At 40.4% G+C, this 15,471-nt stretch overlaps 2 pseudogenes; one reads left to right on the forward strand and one right to left on the reverse strand.

The window, feature by feature from the left end:
* The first annotated feature begins 507 nt into the window (after positions 1-507).
* LOC110288259 (fatty acid-binding protein 5 pseudogene) lies at positions 508-922 on the forward strand (annotated as a pseudogene).
* Positions 923-14,682: 13,760 nt separating this feature from the next.
* Positions 14,683-15,177, reverse strand: LOC110289641 (glyceraldehyde-3-phosphate dehydrogenase pseudogene; annotated as a pseudogene).
* Positions 15,178-15,471: the final 294 nt, after the last annotated feature.

Consider the following 15,471-nt stretch of genomic DNA (forward strand, 5'->3'; position numbering starts at 1 on the left):
TGCATACGATGTGTATGTGTTTGTGTGCATCCTGTGTGTTTGTATGAAGGAGTGTGACACAGCAGCATGTGAAGGTCAGAGATCAACCTCTAGAGCTTGTCCTCACTGTCACTGTGTCTGAGGCAGAGTTTCTCGCTGTTTACTGATGAGCATACCAGGCTAGCTGACCTGGAAGCATCCTCATATCCAGTCTCACTGATGAGTGTGCAGAGCCTACAGATCCATGCTACTGTGTTCTGCTGAGTTTTGGGGATCTGGACTTACTGAGGAAACTGCTCTATCCATTGAGTACTGCTGTAGCCCCCAACTATATTTTTGATTAATTAATTGGTTTTATTTATTTATGTATTTATTTACTTATTTTTCTTTTCTCAACTATATTTTAATTAGTGATAATACACGTACAAGCTATGGTGAAACATTGCACTGGATTAAATGCATTATCAAGAAAATGAAACAGCACCCTAGCCACAGTGTCTCTGCTGCTTTTGTGCTCTCCTGCCCACCATGGCCAGCCTTAAGGATCTCTAATGGAAGTGGCGCCTGCTGGAAAGCCACGGCTTTGAGGAGTACATGAAAGAGCTAGGAGTAGGACTGGGTCTTAGGAAGATGGCTGCCATGGACAAGCCAGACTGTATCATTATTTGTGATGGCAACAACATCACCGTCAAAACAGAGACCACAGTGAAGACGACCGTGTTCTCTTGTACCCTGGGAGAGAAGTTTGATGAAACTACGGCCTATGGCTGATGGCAGAAAAACTGAGACGGTCTGCACCTTCCAAGATGGTGCCCTGGTCCAGCACCAGCAATGGGAAGGGAAGGAGAGCACCATAACAGGAAAACGGAAGGATGGGAAGATGATTGTGGAGTGTGTCATGAACAATGCCCCCTGCACTCAGGTCTTTGAGAAGGTGCAATGAGGGCTTCCTCGTCACCTGAACAGGAGTTAGCTGCCAGAGTGAATATGCTCAATTCAGTGAGTGGTCATAAACAACAAACAGCTTCACTTCTTTGCTTTTATTTTTCATGACTGTTGAGTTCTCTTTATCACAAACACTTTACATGGAACTTCATGTCAAACTTGGTTTACCCAGGATCATTCCTTGGGTTAGTAAATAAACGTGTTAGTGCTAATTCATGAAAAAAAAAAAAGAAAGAAAATGAAGGACAGTTTATATGGTGGCAGGAAATATTTGCAAGTTTGAAGGACTGAGATGCACCATATATAAAGAACAACTCAGTAATGGAAAATATGACTAATAAGTGGGCTAAGTACTTTTGCTGACATTTTCCCACAAAATATATTCAAATAACCACTGAATACATGGAAGAGGCCAACACCATTAGTCATTCAGGGAATATAAATAAAAGCTACGATGAAATACCACTTAATACTCATTATGGGGGCTTTTATTAAGGGTGTTACAAAAGAAGAAGAAAAAGAAGAAGAAGACGAGGAAGAAGAAGAAGAAGTGAAGGAGGAGGAGGAAGGAGTATTAGCAAAGATGTGGAGAAATCGGATATACCTAAGTGTCTTAGTTAGGGTTTTACTGCTGTGAACAGACACCATGACCAAGGCAAGTCTTATAAAGGACAACATTTAATTGTGGCTGCCTTACAGATTCAGAGGTTCAGTCCGTTATCATCAAGGTGGGAGTATGGCAGTATCCAGGCAGGCAAGGAACAGTCAGAGCTGAGAGTTCTACATCTTCATCCAAAGGCTGCTAGTGGAAGACTGACTTCCAGGCAACTAGGGTGAGGATCTTATGGCCACACCCACAGTGACACATCTACTCCAACCAGGTCACACCTATTCCAACAAGGCCACACCTCCAAATGGTGCCACTCCCTGGTCCAAGAATATACAAACCATCACACTAAGATATACCCTGTGGAGGTGCAAAATGGTGACTACGTTGGAAAGTGGTGGTTTCTCAAAATGTAGCTATTCTCTTCCAGATTCCTATCCAAAAGAATAATCAGCTTCTTCTGTTCAGGTGTTTACAGTAGGATTACTGTCAAGGGTCAAGACTCAGAAAAAAAAAAAAAAGAACAAATGACCAACAGCTGAATGGACAAATAAAATATGGTGTACACACACAACAGAGTATTATTTAGTCTTGAATGAAGTTTGGGTATATTTGGGTGAATTGCTAAAATACAATGCTAAGTGAAAAGGCCAGACACAAAAGGATACATATGTAGTGACCACTTATAGGAAACACCTATAGTGGCAAGGTTGTAGGGGCAGAAATAGAGGTTCCCAGGCACCTGGTAGAGCAGGAAATGAAGGGTGCTTTTCATTAACTAACTAATGTGTTTTACATCCCAACTGGAGATTCCTCTCCTTCCTCTCTTGCCTGTCCCTCCCTTTCTCCTCAGAGAAGCAGAGACCTCCCATGGATATTAGCCCATCTTGGCATATCACACTGTAGTAGAATGAGGTGTATCTTCTTCTATTGAGGCTATACAAGGTTGTCCAGTTAGGGAAAAGGAACCCAAATGCAGGCAACAGAGTCAGAGACAGCCTCTGCTAATGCTGTTAGAGGTCCCACATGAGGACCAGGCTGTACATCTGATACATACGTGTAGGGGAACTAGATCCATACCATGCATGCCCTCTGGTTGGTGGTTCAGTCAGAGAGTGGTTTTTGAATGAGGGCACAGTTTCTATTTGAGACCATCAAAAGCTCTGGAGATAAATTAATGGAGGTGATGGCTTAGGAGACACATACTGGTGATGGCTACAAGACAGCTCTGAAGCATGTTAGTGTCTTTCAGACCACTGAGCTATATGATGAAAGTGGCAAATTTTATACTTAATACATTTTACTACTCAAAAATGTGCTGTTTTATGGATGTTAAATGGAAGCTATATTTGACAGAAATCTTGCATGTACTCGAGCATGCACATACCTATATATACACACACACGCACACACGCATGCACACACATGCATATACACATACACTCACAATGCCTTCCTATTTCCTATTCGCCATTAATCATGTTTTAGTCATGTTTGAGCAATTGTTCTGCAATGGTATTAAGAAATTTGGGGACCTGGAACTAACCAGAGTTTTCTCAAAGGATGAAATACATATGGCTGGGAAGCCTGTTAAAAGTGTTCATCATTCTTGGTTAGCAGGGACATGCAAATTAAAATGAACTTGAGAGTTCATCTTACCCTATTCAAAATGTCTAAGGTTAAAAGAAAAAAAGACAGCTAATGTTGGCATAGATATAGAAAAGGGGGACACTTACTCACTGCCATGTAAGCTGGTGCAGCCACTATGGAAGTCAGTGCAGAGGTTCTTTAATAAACTAAAAATAAATCTTCATGTAGTCCAGATACACCACTTCTAGGCATATTCCCCAAGGACTCTCTATTCTGCTATAGAGATATTTGCTCATCCATGTTCACTGTTGCTCAATTCCAATAACCTAGACATCCAGAAAATGATAGCTGAATAATGAGAATGTGGTATATTTATATGATGAACTACTTACTATTCAGAAGTTGGATGAAGTTATGAAAGTCACAGGTAAATGGTTCGCTCTGGAAACAACCATATTAAGTGAGGTAGGAGGCCGCTGCCATGAAACACCATGACCAAAAGCAACTTTGTAGAGAAGTGGATTTATTTGATCTTATAGTTCTACATCATTGATCACCACTGAGGCCAGTCAAGACAAGAACTTAAACAAATGGAGGGTGCAGGAACTTAAGCAGGGCAGGAACCTGCAGGCAGGAGCTGACACAGAGGCCATGAAGAGTGATGCATTCTGACTTGCTCAATTTGTTTTGCTATAGAACCAAGAACCACCAGCCCAGGTGGCCCCACACACAATGAACTGGGCCTTCCTCCTTCATCTATCACTAGTTAAGAAAATGCCCTAATGGCTTGCCTGCAGCCTGATCTTATGAAGCATTTTCTTTTCAATTGAAGTTCTTCTCTCTCAGTTGACTATACCTTGTGTCAAGTTGACATAAAATTGGCCAGCACATGAAGTAACCCAGGTCCAGAAAGACAAGCAACGTGTTTTCAGTCACTTGAAGAGGCAAGCTTTGGATCTTCAGATAGGTGTGTTTGGTTTGGAATACCCAAAGAGATCAGACAGTTAGTAAAGGTTTATCTGACGCTTTTAAGGGTGGGAAAGTGGAATGCAGTGGATATGAACCCTCTAAATTTTGGTTGACTTTTGTTCAGAATCAGCTGGAAATTATTAATGAAGATGTTCACAATTTGATTAGCTTTAGAAACTTGGCAGACTGAAATTATTGAGGATTATGCTTATAATCAGAGAGACATTGAGTTTTATTTTTTTCCAACATAATGTTTCTATTAATCAACATGGCTTCCAGTGGCAACACGGACTATATATAGTCCCTTGAGGAGGCTAAAACCCGAAAATTAAGTTCTCTTCCGCTTGGACATCCTGCTGTTGTTCAGAATCAGGTGTCTGGGGTCAGGACCCAGATGAGTTTGGAACTGCTGTACACCACCCTGCTCTTAGCAAAAGCTGCCATGCTGGAACCCTGGGCATGACCATTAGGTTTGCAGCCAGAGCTTCAGCACCGGCCCCGCAGTTGGCAACAGGGCTAAGCCTCCTGGCTGTCTGAGGACCATCTCTTCTCAGCAATGATATGCTCCTTTGCCTGTTGTAACCTCACTCCCATACCTGTTGCTATGGCAGCTCTAGTTCCCGATTTTAAAAAAAGTATTTATTGTTTTCAATACATTCCAACTGCAGTTTCCGGTTCCTCCATTCTTCCCTATGCCCACCCTTCCACTGATTTTCCTTCTCCCTGAGATCCATTCCTCTTCAATTTCTCTTCAGAAATGGGCCTACCTCACAGGAATAGCCACCAAACATCGCATAACATCAGATTCAGAACAACTCTTCTCAATAAGGCTAGTGAGGCAATCCAGTAAAGAGGAAAGGGTTTCAGGAGCAGGTGAAAAAGTCAGAGGAATCCCCACTCTCACTATTAGGGATCCCACAGAAATATCCAGCTACCAACCACAACATATATGCAGAGGACATAGAACAAACACATACAGACTCCATGATTGCTGTTTCAGTCTCTGTGAGCCCCTATGAGCCTTGCTTAGTTGGAGACTGTGGGTTCTCCTGACATCCTCTTCCTCTCTGGCTCCTACATTCCTTCCTCCCCTCTTCCACAGGATTCCCCAAGCTTCAAGGGGAGGGAATGGTGGAGATCTTCATTTTGGGCTCTTTCTGTCTAATGTTTGGCTGTGGGTCTCTGCATCTGCTCTCATCAGATGCTGTTCGTGGCATCTTTGATGATGATTGGGCTAGGCACTGATCTGTGAGTATAAAAGGATATCGCTAGAAATGATTTTATTTTCCATCATTGGTCTCTATCCAGCCTCTGATTTCTGATCATCCAGGAAGGATTGAGCATGGGCTCCCTCTTGTGGTGTGGGCCTCAAGTTAAACCAATCATTGGTTGGCCATTCCCACAAGTTCTAAGCCTCTGTTGCCCTAGTACGTTAGGCAGACTGGATAGACTATACGTTGAAGATGTCATCGCTGGCATGGTGTCCCAGTCCCATCTTTGGAAGCCTTGCTTGGTTACAGAGGATGGCTGGTTCAGGCTCCGAATCCTCCATGTTACTCTTTCTGAGTCTGTGTTGTCTCACTCATTTTTTTTCTAGTGCCATCCATTTGCCTGCAAATTTCATGATGCCATTTAAAAAAAAAACCTGAGTAACACCTTCGTTATATAAATATACCGTATCTTCTTTATCTATTTTTCTGTTGAGGGACATCTAGGTTGTTTGCAGTTTCTGGATATTATGATAGTAGAGCAAGTGTCTTTGTGGTAGGATGGTGCATCCTTTGGTATATGCTCAGGAGTCTTGAGGTAGATAAATTTCAAATTTTCTGAGAAAGCACTATATTGATTTCCAAACTGGGTGTATGAGCTTGTATTCCCACCAGGAATGAAGGAGTGTTCTTGCTCCACATTTCTTGCCAGCATGGGCTGTCAGTTATGTTACTGATCTTAGCCATTCTGGCAGGTGTAAGGTGAGCTCTCAAAGAGGTTTTGATTAGCATTTCCCTGATTGCTAAGGGTGTTGAATATTTTTTAAAGTGTTTCTCAGACAATTTGCTTTCCTTTACTGAGAATTCTCTTTAGATCTGAAGAGCTTCTTTAAACAGGATTATTTGGTTTGTTGATACCCTAGTTTCTTGAGTTCTTTATATATCTTGGAAATTAGCCCTCTGTTGGATGTGGAGTTGGTGAAAATGATTTCCAATTCTGTAGGCTGTGATTTTGTCCTATTGACGATGTCCTTTGCCTTACAGAAGCTTTTCAGTTTCATGAGGTGACATTTATTGTTGTTCTTAGTGCCCTTTGGTGTTCTGCTTAGGAAGTCGTCTACTGTGCCAAGATTATCCCCCACTTTTCTTCTATTAGGTTCATTGTATCTGGTTTATGTTGAAGTTCATTTGGAAGAGAGATTTGTGCTGCAAGGTGATAGATATGATCTGTTTGTTTTCTTCCACATGCATACATCCAGCATCAATTGTTTAAAATGCTTTCGATCCGGATACCTTTGTGGCCACAGGATAGGTGTCTGCCCAGCCCGGGAGGGCTTTGCCTGAACATCTGCAGGAGACATCTTGGTTCTGGGACTCCGCCGAGAGTAGTCTGCACAGGTGAGAGTGTGGACAACAGAAGCTAATAGCTTCTGGGACAGGACGGAGCCACAGAGCTTCTGAGGCAGCCTCTTTTCAGGCTCCAGACATCCGGGCACCTTCCCGGCCAGAGGATAGGTGTCCGCCCTGCCCAGGAGGGCTTTGCAGGAGCACCTGGGGGAGCCATCTTGGTTCCCGGATCCCTCCGAGACTAGTCCGTGCAGGTGAGAGTGTGGACTACAGAAGCTAACAGCTTCTAGGACAGGCCAAAGCAACACAGCTTCTGGGACAGGTCCTGTTTTGGGCCTTTATCTTCGGCCAGGTGGGAGGTCCGAAGGCCACATATCTGTTCACCTTCCCTGTAAGAGGAGAACTTGCCTGCAGAGAGTGCTCTGACTACTGAAACTCAGAGGAAAGAGCTAGTCTCCCAGGCCTGCTGATAGAGGCTAAGAGAATCACAAGAGGAACAATCTCTAACCAGAGACAACTATAACAACTAACTCCAGAGATTACCAGATAGTGAAAGGTAAACTTAAGAATCTTACTAACAGAAACCAAGACCACTCTCCATCATTAGAACCAAGCACTCCCACCTCGCCCAGTCCAGGGCACCCAACACACCCGAAAAGCTAGACCTGGATTTAAAAACATATCTCATGATGTCCTAGATGATGGTAGAGGACATCAAGAAGAACCTTAATAACTCACTTAAAGGAATACAGGAGAACACTGCTAAACAGGTAGAAGACCTTAAAGAGGAAGCAGAAAAATCCCTTAAAGAATTGCAGGAAAACACGACCAAACAGGTGATGGAATTGAATAAAACCATCCAAGACCTAAAAAGGGAAGTAGACACAATAAAGAAACCCCAAAGTGAGGCAAGGCTGGAGATAGACACCCTAGGAAAGAAATCTGGAACCATAGATGTGAGCATCAGCAACAGAATACAAGAGATGGAAGAGAGAATCTCAGGTGCAGAAGATTCCATAGAGAACATCGGCACAACAATCAAAGAAAATGGAAAATGCAAAAAGATCCTAACTCAAAACATCTAAGAAATACAGGACACAATGAGAAGACCAAACCTACGGATAATAGGAGTAGATGAGAATGAAGATTTTCAACTTTAAGGGCCAGCAAATATCTTCAACAAAATTATAGAAGAAAACTTCCCAAACCTAAAGAAAGAGATGCCCATGAACATACAAGAAGCCTACAGAACTCCAAATAGACTGGACCAGAAAAGCAATTCCTCCCGACACATAATAATCCGAACAACAAATGCACTAAATAAAGATAGAATATTAAAAGCAGAAAGGGAAAAAGGTCAAGTAACATATAAAGGAAAGCCTATCAGAATTACACCAGATTTCTCACCTGCGATTATGAAAGCCAGAAGTGCCTAGACAGATGTTATACAGACACTAAGAGAACACAAATGCCAACCCAGGCTACTATACCCTGCCAAATTTTCAATTACCTTAGATGGAGAAATAAAAGTATTCCACGACAGAACCAAATTCACACATTATCTTTCCATGAATTCCACCCTTTAAAGGATAATAACAGAAAAAAACCAATACAAGGACAGAAACCACATGCTAGAAAAAGCAAGAAGGTAATCCCTCAATAAACCTAAAAGAAGACAGCCACAAGAACAGAATGTCAACTTTAACAACAAAAATAATAGGAAGCAACAATTACTTTTCCTTAATACCTCTTAATATCAATGGACTCAATTCCGCAATAAAAAGACATAGACTAACAGACTGGCTACACAAACAGGACCCAACATTTTGCTGCTTACAGGAAACCCATCTCAGGGAAAAAGATAGACACTACCTCAGAATGAAAGGCTGGAAAACAATTTTCCAAGCAAACGGTCTGAAGAAACAAGCTGTAGTAGCCATTCTAATATCTAATAAAATCGACTTCCAACCCAAAGTCATCAAAAAAGACAAGGAAGGGCACTTCATACTCATCAAAGGTAAAATCTTCCAAGAGGAACTCTCAATTCTGAATATCTATGCTCCAAATACAAGGGCAGCCACATTCATTAAAGAAACTTTAGTAAAGCTCAAAGCACACATTGCACCTAACACAATAATAGTGAGAGTCTTCAACACACCACTTTCACCAATGGACAGATCGTGGAAACAGAAACTAAACAGGGGCACAGTGAAACTAACAGAAGTTATGAAACAAATGGATCTAACAGATATCTACAGAACATTTTATCCTAAAACAAAAGGATATACCTTCTTCTCAGCACCTCATGGTACCTTCTCCGAAATTGACCACATAATTGGTCACAAAACAAGACTCACCATATACAAAAATATTGAAATTGTCCTATGCATCCTATCAGACCACCATGGAATAAGGCTAATAGAAAGCCAACATTCACGTGGAAACTGAACAACACTCTTCTCAATGATACCTTGGTCAAGGAAGGAATAAGGAAAGAAATTAAGGACTTTTTGGAGTTTAATGAAAGTGATACCACAACATACCCAAACTTATGGTTCACAATGAAAGCATTTCTAAGAGGAAAACTCATAGCTCTGAGTGCCTCCAAAAAGAACCTAGAGAGAGCACACATTAGCAGCTTGACATCACACCTAAAAGCTCTCAAACAAAAGGAAGCAAATTCATCCAAGAGGAGTAGACATCAGGAAATAATCAAACTCAGGGGCGAAATCAACCAAGTGGAAACAAGAAGAACTATTCAAAGAATCAACCAAAGGAGGAGCTAGTTCTTTGAGAAAATCAACAAGATAGATAAACCCTTATCCAGACTCACTAGAGGTCACAGGGATAGCATTCTAATTAACAAAATCATAAATGAAAAGGGAGACATAACAACAGATCCTGAAAATATCCAAAACACCTTCAGATCCTTCTATAAAAGGCTATACTCAACAAAACTGGAAAACCTGGATGAAATGGACAAGTTTCTAGACAGATACCAGGTACCAAAGTTAAATCAAGATCAGGTTAATGATCTAAACAGTCCTATATCCCCTAAAGAAATAGAAGCAGTCATTAATAGTCTCCCAACCAAAAAAGCCCAGGACCAGATGGGTTTAGTACAGAGTTTTATCAGACCTTCAAAGATCTAATTCCAGCTCTTCACAAACTATTCCACAATATAGAAACAGAAGTTACTCTACCCAACTCATTCTATGAAGCCACAATTACTCTGATACCTAAACCACAAAAAGACCCAACAAAGATAGAGAACTTCAGACCAATTTCCCTTATGAATATCGATGCAAAAATCCTCAATAAAGTTCTCACTAACTGAATTCAAGAACACATCAAAACAATAATCCATCCTGACCATGTAGGTTTCATCCCAGCAATGCAGCGATGGTTTAATATACGGAAATCCATCAACGTAATCCAGTATATAAACAAACTCAAAGACAAAAACTGTATGATCATCTCGTTAGATGCTGAGAACGCATTTGACAAAATCCAACACCCATTCATGATAAAAGTCTTGGAAAGATCAGGAATTCAAGGCCCATACCTAAACATGATAAAAGCAATCTACAGCAAACCAGTAGCCAATATCAAAGTAAATGGTGAGAAGTTGGAAGCAATCCCACTAAAATCAGGGACTAGACAAGGCATCCCACTTTATCCCAACCTATTCAACATTGTACTTGAAGTCCTAGCCAGAGCAATTGGACAACAAAAGGAGATCAAGGGGATACAAATTGGAAAGTAAGAAGTCAAAATATCACTATTTGCAGATGATATGATAGTATATGTAAGTGAACCTAAAAATTCCACCAGAGAACTCCTAAGCCTGATAAACAGCTTCAATGAAATAGCTGGATATAAAATTAACTCAAACAAGGCAATGGCCTTTCTCTACACAAAGGATAAACAGGATGAGAAAGAAATTAGTGAAACAACACCCTTCTCAATAGTCACAAATAATATAAAATACCTTGGTGTGACTCTAACTAAGGACGTGAAAGATCTGTATGATAAGAACTTCAAGTCTCTGAAGAAAGAAATTAAAGAAGATCTCAGAAGATGGAAAGATCTCCCATGCTCATGGATTGGCAGGATCAATATAGTAAAAATGGCTATCTTGCCAAAGCAATCTACAGATTCAATGCAATCCCTATCAAAATTCCAACTCAAGTCTTCATAGAATTAGAAAGGGAAATCTGCAAATTCATCTGGAATAATAAAAAACCTAGGGTAGCAAAAAATCTTCTCAAGGATAAAAGAACCTTGGTGGAATCACCATGCCTGACCTAAAGCTGTACTACAGAGCAATTGTGATTAAAAACTGCATGGAACTGTTATAGCGACAGAAAAGTAGACCAATGGAATAGAATTGAAGACCCATAAATTAACCCACACACCTATGGTCACTTGATCTTTGACAAGGGAGATAAAACCATCCAGTGAAAAAAAGACAGTTTTTTTCAACAAATGGTGCTGGCACAACTGGTGGTTATCATGTAGAAGAATGCTAATTGATCCATTCCTATCTCCTTGTCCTAAGGTCAAATCTAAGTGGATAACAGATTGTGAAAGGATCTTTACCTATCCTAAATCAGATAGGGGACTAATATACAATATATATAAAGAACTCAAGAAGGTGGACTCCAGAAAATCAAATAACTCCATTAAAAAATGGGGTTCAGAACTGAACAAAGAATTCTCAACTGAGGAATACCGAATGGCTGAGAAGCACCTGAAAAAATGTTCAACATCCTTAATCATCAGGGAAATGCAAATTAAAACAACCCTGAGATTCCACCTCACAGCAGTCAAAATGGCTAAGATCAAAAATTCAGGTGACAGCAGATGCTGGCAAGGATGTGGAGAAAGAGGAACACTCCTCCATTGTTGATGGGATTGCAAGCTTGTACAACCACTCTGGAAATCAGTCTGGCGGTTTCTCAGAAAATTGGACATAGTACTACCGGAGGATCCAGCAATACCTCTCCTGGGCATATATCCAGAAGATGTTCCAACCGGTAAGAAGGACACATGCTCCACTATGTCCATAGCAGCCTTATTTATAATATCCAGAAGCTGGAAAGAACCCAGATGCCCCTCAACAGAGGAATGGATACAGAAAATGTGGTACATTTACACAATGGAGTACTACTCAGCTTTTAAAGTGAATGAATTTTTGAAATTCCAAGGCAAATGGATGAACCTGGAGGGCATCATCCTGAGTGAGGTAACCCAATCACAAAAGAACTCGCACAGTATGTACTCACTGATAAGTGGATATTAGCTCAGAAACTTAGAATACCCAAGATATAAGATACAATTTGTAAATGCATGAAACTCAAGAAGAACAAAGACCAAGGTGTGGACACTTTGCCCCTTCTTAGAATTGGGAACCAAACACCCATGGAAGGAGTTACAGAGACCAAGTTTGGAGCTGAGACGAAAGGATGGACCACTAGAGACTGCCATATCCGGGGATCCATCCCATAATCAGCTTTCAAACGTTGACACCATTGCAAGATTTTGCTGAAAGGACCCAGTTATAGCTGTCTCTTGTGAGACTATGCCGGGGCCTAGCAAACACAGAAGTGGATGCTCACAGTCAGCTATTGATTGGATGGATCACAGGGCCCCCAATGGAGGAGCTAGAGAAAGTACCCAAGGAACTAAAGGGATCTGCAATCCTATAGGTGGAACAACAATATGAACTAACCAGTTACCCGCCCCCGCCCCCCCCCCCCCACCCAGGAGCTCGTGTCTCTGGCTGCATATGAATCAGAAGATGGTCTAGTCTACCACCAGTGGAAAGAGAGGTCCATTGGTTGTGCAAACTTTATATGCCTCAGAACAGGGGAACGCCAGGACCAAGAAGTGGGAGTGGGTTGGTGGGGGAGTGGGTGGGGGAGCGTGTGGGGGACTTTTGTGATAGCATTGGAAATGTAAATGAAATAAATACCCAATAAAAAATAAACAAATGCTTTCATTTTTTTCATTGTATGTATATGACTTCTTTATAAAAAATCAGGGGTCTATAGGTGTGTTGATTTATGTCTGGGTCTTTGATTTGATTCTGTTGGTCAACGAGTCTCTTTTTATGCCAATACCATGTGGGTTTTGTTACTATTGCTCTTCAGTACAGTTTGAAGTCAGGGATGATGATAGCTTTGGAAGTTCTATTATTGTTCAGGTCTGTTTTATTTATCGGGTTTTGTTTCCATATGAAGTTGAATATTGTCTTTTCAAGATTTTAAGGGAATTATTTTTAAATTTTGATGCAGATTGTATTGAATCTTCAGATTCCTTTCGGTAAGATGGCCACTTTTACTATATTAACCTACTTATCCATGAGTATGGGAAATCTTTCCATCTTTTGATGCCTTTTTCTATTTCTTTCTTCAAAAACTTAACTCTTTTATCATGCAAATCTTTCACTTTGTTGGTTAGGGTTACCTCAAGATGTTTTATAATATTTGCGGCTACTGTGAAGAGTGTTGCTTCCTTAATTTCTTCTCAGTTTGTTTGTCATTTGTATATAGGAGGGTTATTGTTTTTTTTTTATTAAGCTTAATCTTGTATCAGGTGTGCATCAGCTGTAGGAGTTTCCTATTAAATATTATCTTATATCATACATACATTTTCATTTCTTATAGATATATGTTATGTCTAGTATCTGTGAATAGCAATACTTAGACTTTTTCCTTTCCAATTTGTATTCTCTTGATCTCCTTCACTATCTTATTGCTCTAGCTAGAATGTCAATTACTATATTGAATAGATATGGAGAAAGTGGGCAGCCTTGTCGTGTTCCTGATTTTATTATGAGTTTCTCCCCATTTAATTTGATGTTGGCCTTAGGCATGTTGTAAAATTTCCTTTATTATGTTAATGTATGTCCCTTGTGTTCCTCATCTCTCCAAGATTTTTAACATGAAGGGATGCTGGATTTTGTCAAAGGCCTTTTTAGCATCTAATGTTGATCATGTGTTTTTTTTCTTTTAGTTTGTCTATATGGTGGATTACATTGACAGATTTTCGTGTGTCAAACCATCCCTGCATCTCTGGGATGGACCTACTTGGTCATGGTGGATGATGTTTTTGATGTTCTTGGATTCAGTTTGTGAGTATTTTGTTGAATATTTTTGTATCAATGTTCCTGAGGAAAGTTGGTCTGTAATTCTCTTCCTTTGTTGAATCTTTGTGTACCTTGGATATTGGTGTGACTGTAGACTCATAAAATACAGTTGGTTTCTGTTTTTTTTTTTTTATCATTTTTTGGTCTTATTTATTTTGCTAACATGATAATCTCCAGTTCTATTCATTTTCTCGAAATAACATTGTTTCATTAATTTAGCTTTGAACCAACAGCTTCATAAATGCTAAGCAAGCACAATATCACTAAGCTATATCCCTATTCCTGTATATACTATTTATTTTAAGACAGGGTAGCACTAAATTGCTCAGGATACACGTTAATTCACTCAGTAGCCTGGGATGGCCTGACTCTGCTTCATCACCTGGTTTTATTTTTACTGACTGAATAATACTTCATTTATTTATATGTGCATATATATGTACATATACATATATATGTACACATACAACAATGGAATATTATTCAGTCAGTAAGAACAATACAGACACACATATCAAAATTTTCTTCATCGACTTACACATTGATGAACATCTACAATAACTTCACAACGTGGCTATTGTGAATAATGCCTCAATAAACATAGATGCACAGGTACTTCTATTTATGATTTGATTCTTTGTGTGTGTATGTGTGTGTGTGTGTGTGTGTGTGTGTGTGTGTGTGTGGTACAGTAAACTTTATTGGTGGTATTCAAGAGATTAGGGCTTCCTAGTTTCCTCCTGTTATGGGGGGAGTCTGGGACAGAAACTGTGAAGGAAATACTCAGTGTCAGGGGCTGAGTTGGGACAGAGACTCCTCAGCAGACAGAGGCTTCTCTCTTGCTAATTGTGTCCTTTCTGGGTTGGGTGGTCCATGGCTTCTTACTACTTGGAGACCACATAGGCCATGAGGTCCACCACCCTGTTGCTGTAGCCATATTCAATGTCATACCAGGAAATGAGCTTCACAAAGTTGTCACTGAGAGCAATGCCAGCCCCAGAATCAGAGGTGGAGGAGTGGGAGTTGCTTTTGTAGTCGCAGGAGACTGCCTGGTCCTCAGTGTAGCCCAGCATGTCCTTTAGTGGGCCCTTGTATGCCAGCTTCACCACCTTCTTGATGTAATCATAGCTAGAAGTTTTCTCTAGGTGGCATGTCAGATCCACAATGGACACATTGGTGGTAGGGACATGAAAGGGCATGCCAGTGAGCTTCTTGTGCAGCTCTGGGATGGCCTTGCCCACAGCCTTGGCAGCACCAGTAGATGCAGGGATGATATTCTGGGCAGTCCCACGGCCATCACACCACAGCTTTCCAGAGGAGCCATCCTTGTTCTTCTGAGTGGCAGTAATGGCATGGACTGTGGTCATGAGTCCTTCCATGATTTGGCTTCTGTTTCTAATTTGTGGAATAATTTGAGGAGTATTGGTGTTAGATCTTTGAAAGTCTGGTAGAACTTTGTGCTAAAACCATTTGGTCCTTGGCTTGCTTTTATTTATTTATTTATTTATTTATTTATTTATTTATTTATTTATTTATTTGGGAGAATTTTAGTGACCGCTTCATTTCCTTAGGGTTATAGGCCTATTTGAATAATTTATCTGATCTTGATTTAATGTTGGTAAGTGATATCTACTGAGAAAATTGTCCATATCTTTTAGATTTTCCCAATTTTG

The sequence above is a fragment of the Mus caroli genome, unplaced genomic scaffold (assembly GCF_978045245.1).
Source record: "Mus caroli unplaced genomic scaffold, Mus_caroli_1 scaffold_2, whole genome shotgun sequence".
Classification (NCBI taxonomy): domain Eukaryota; kingdom Metazoa; phylum Chordata; class Mammalia; order Rodentia; family Muridae; genus Mus; species Mus caroli.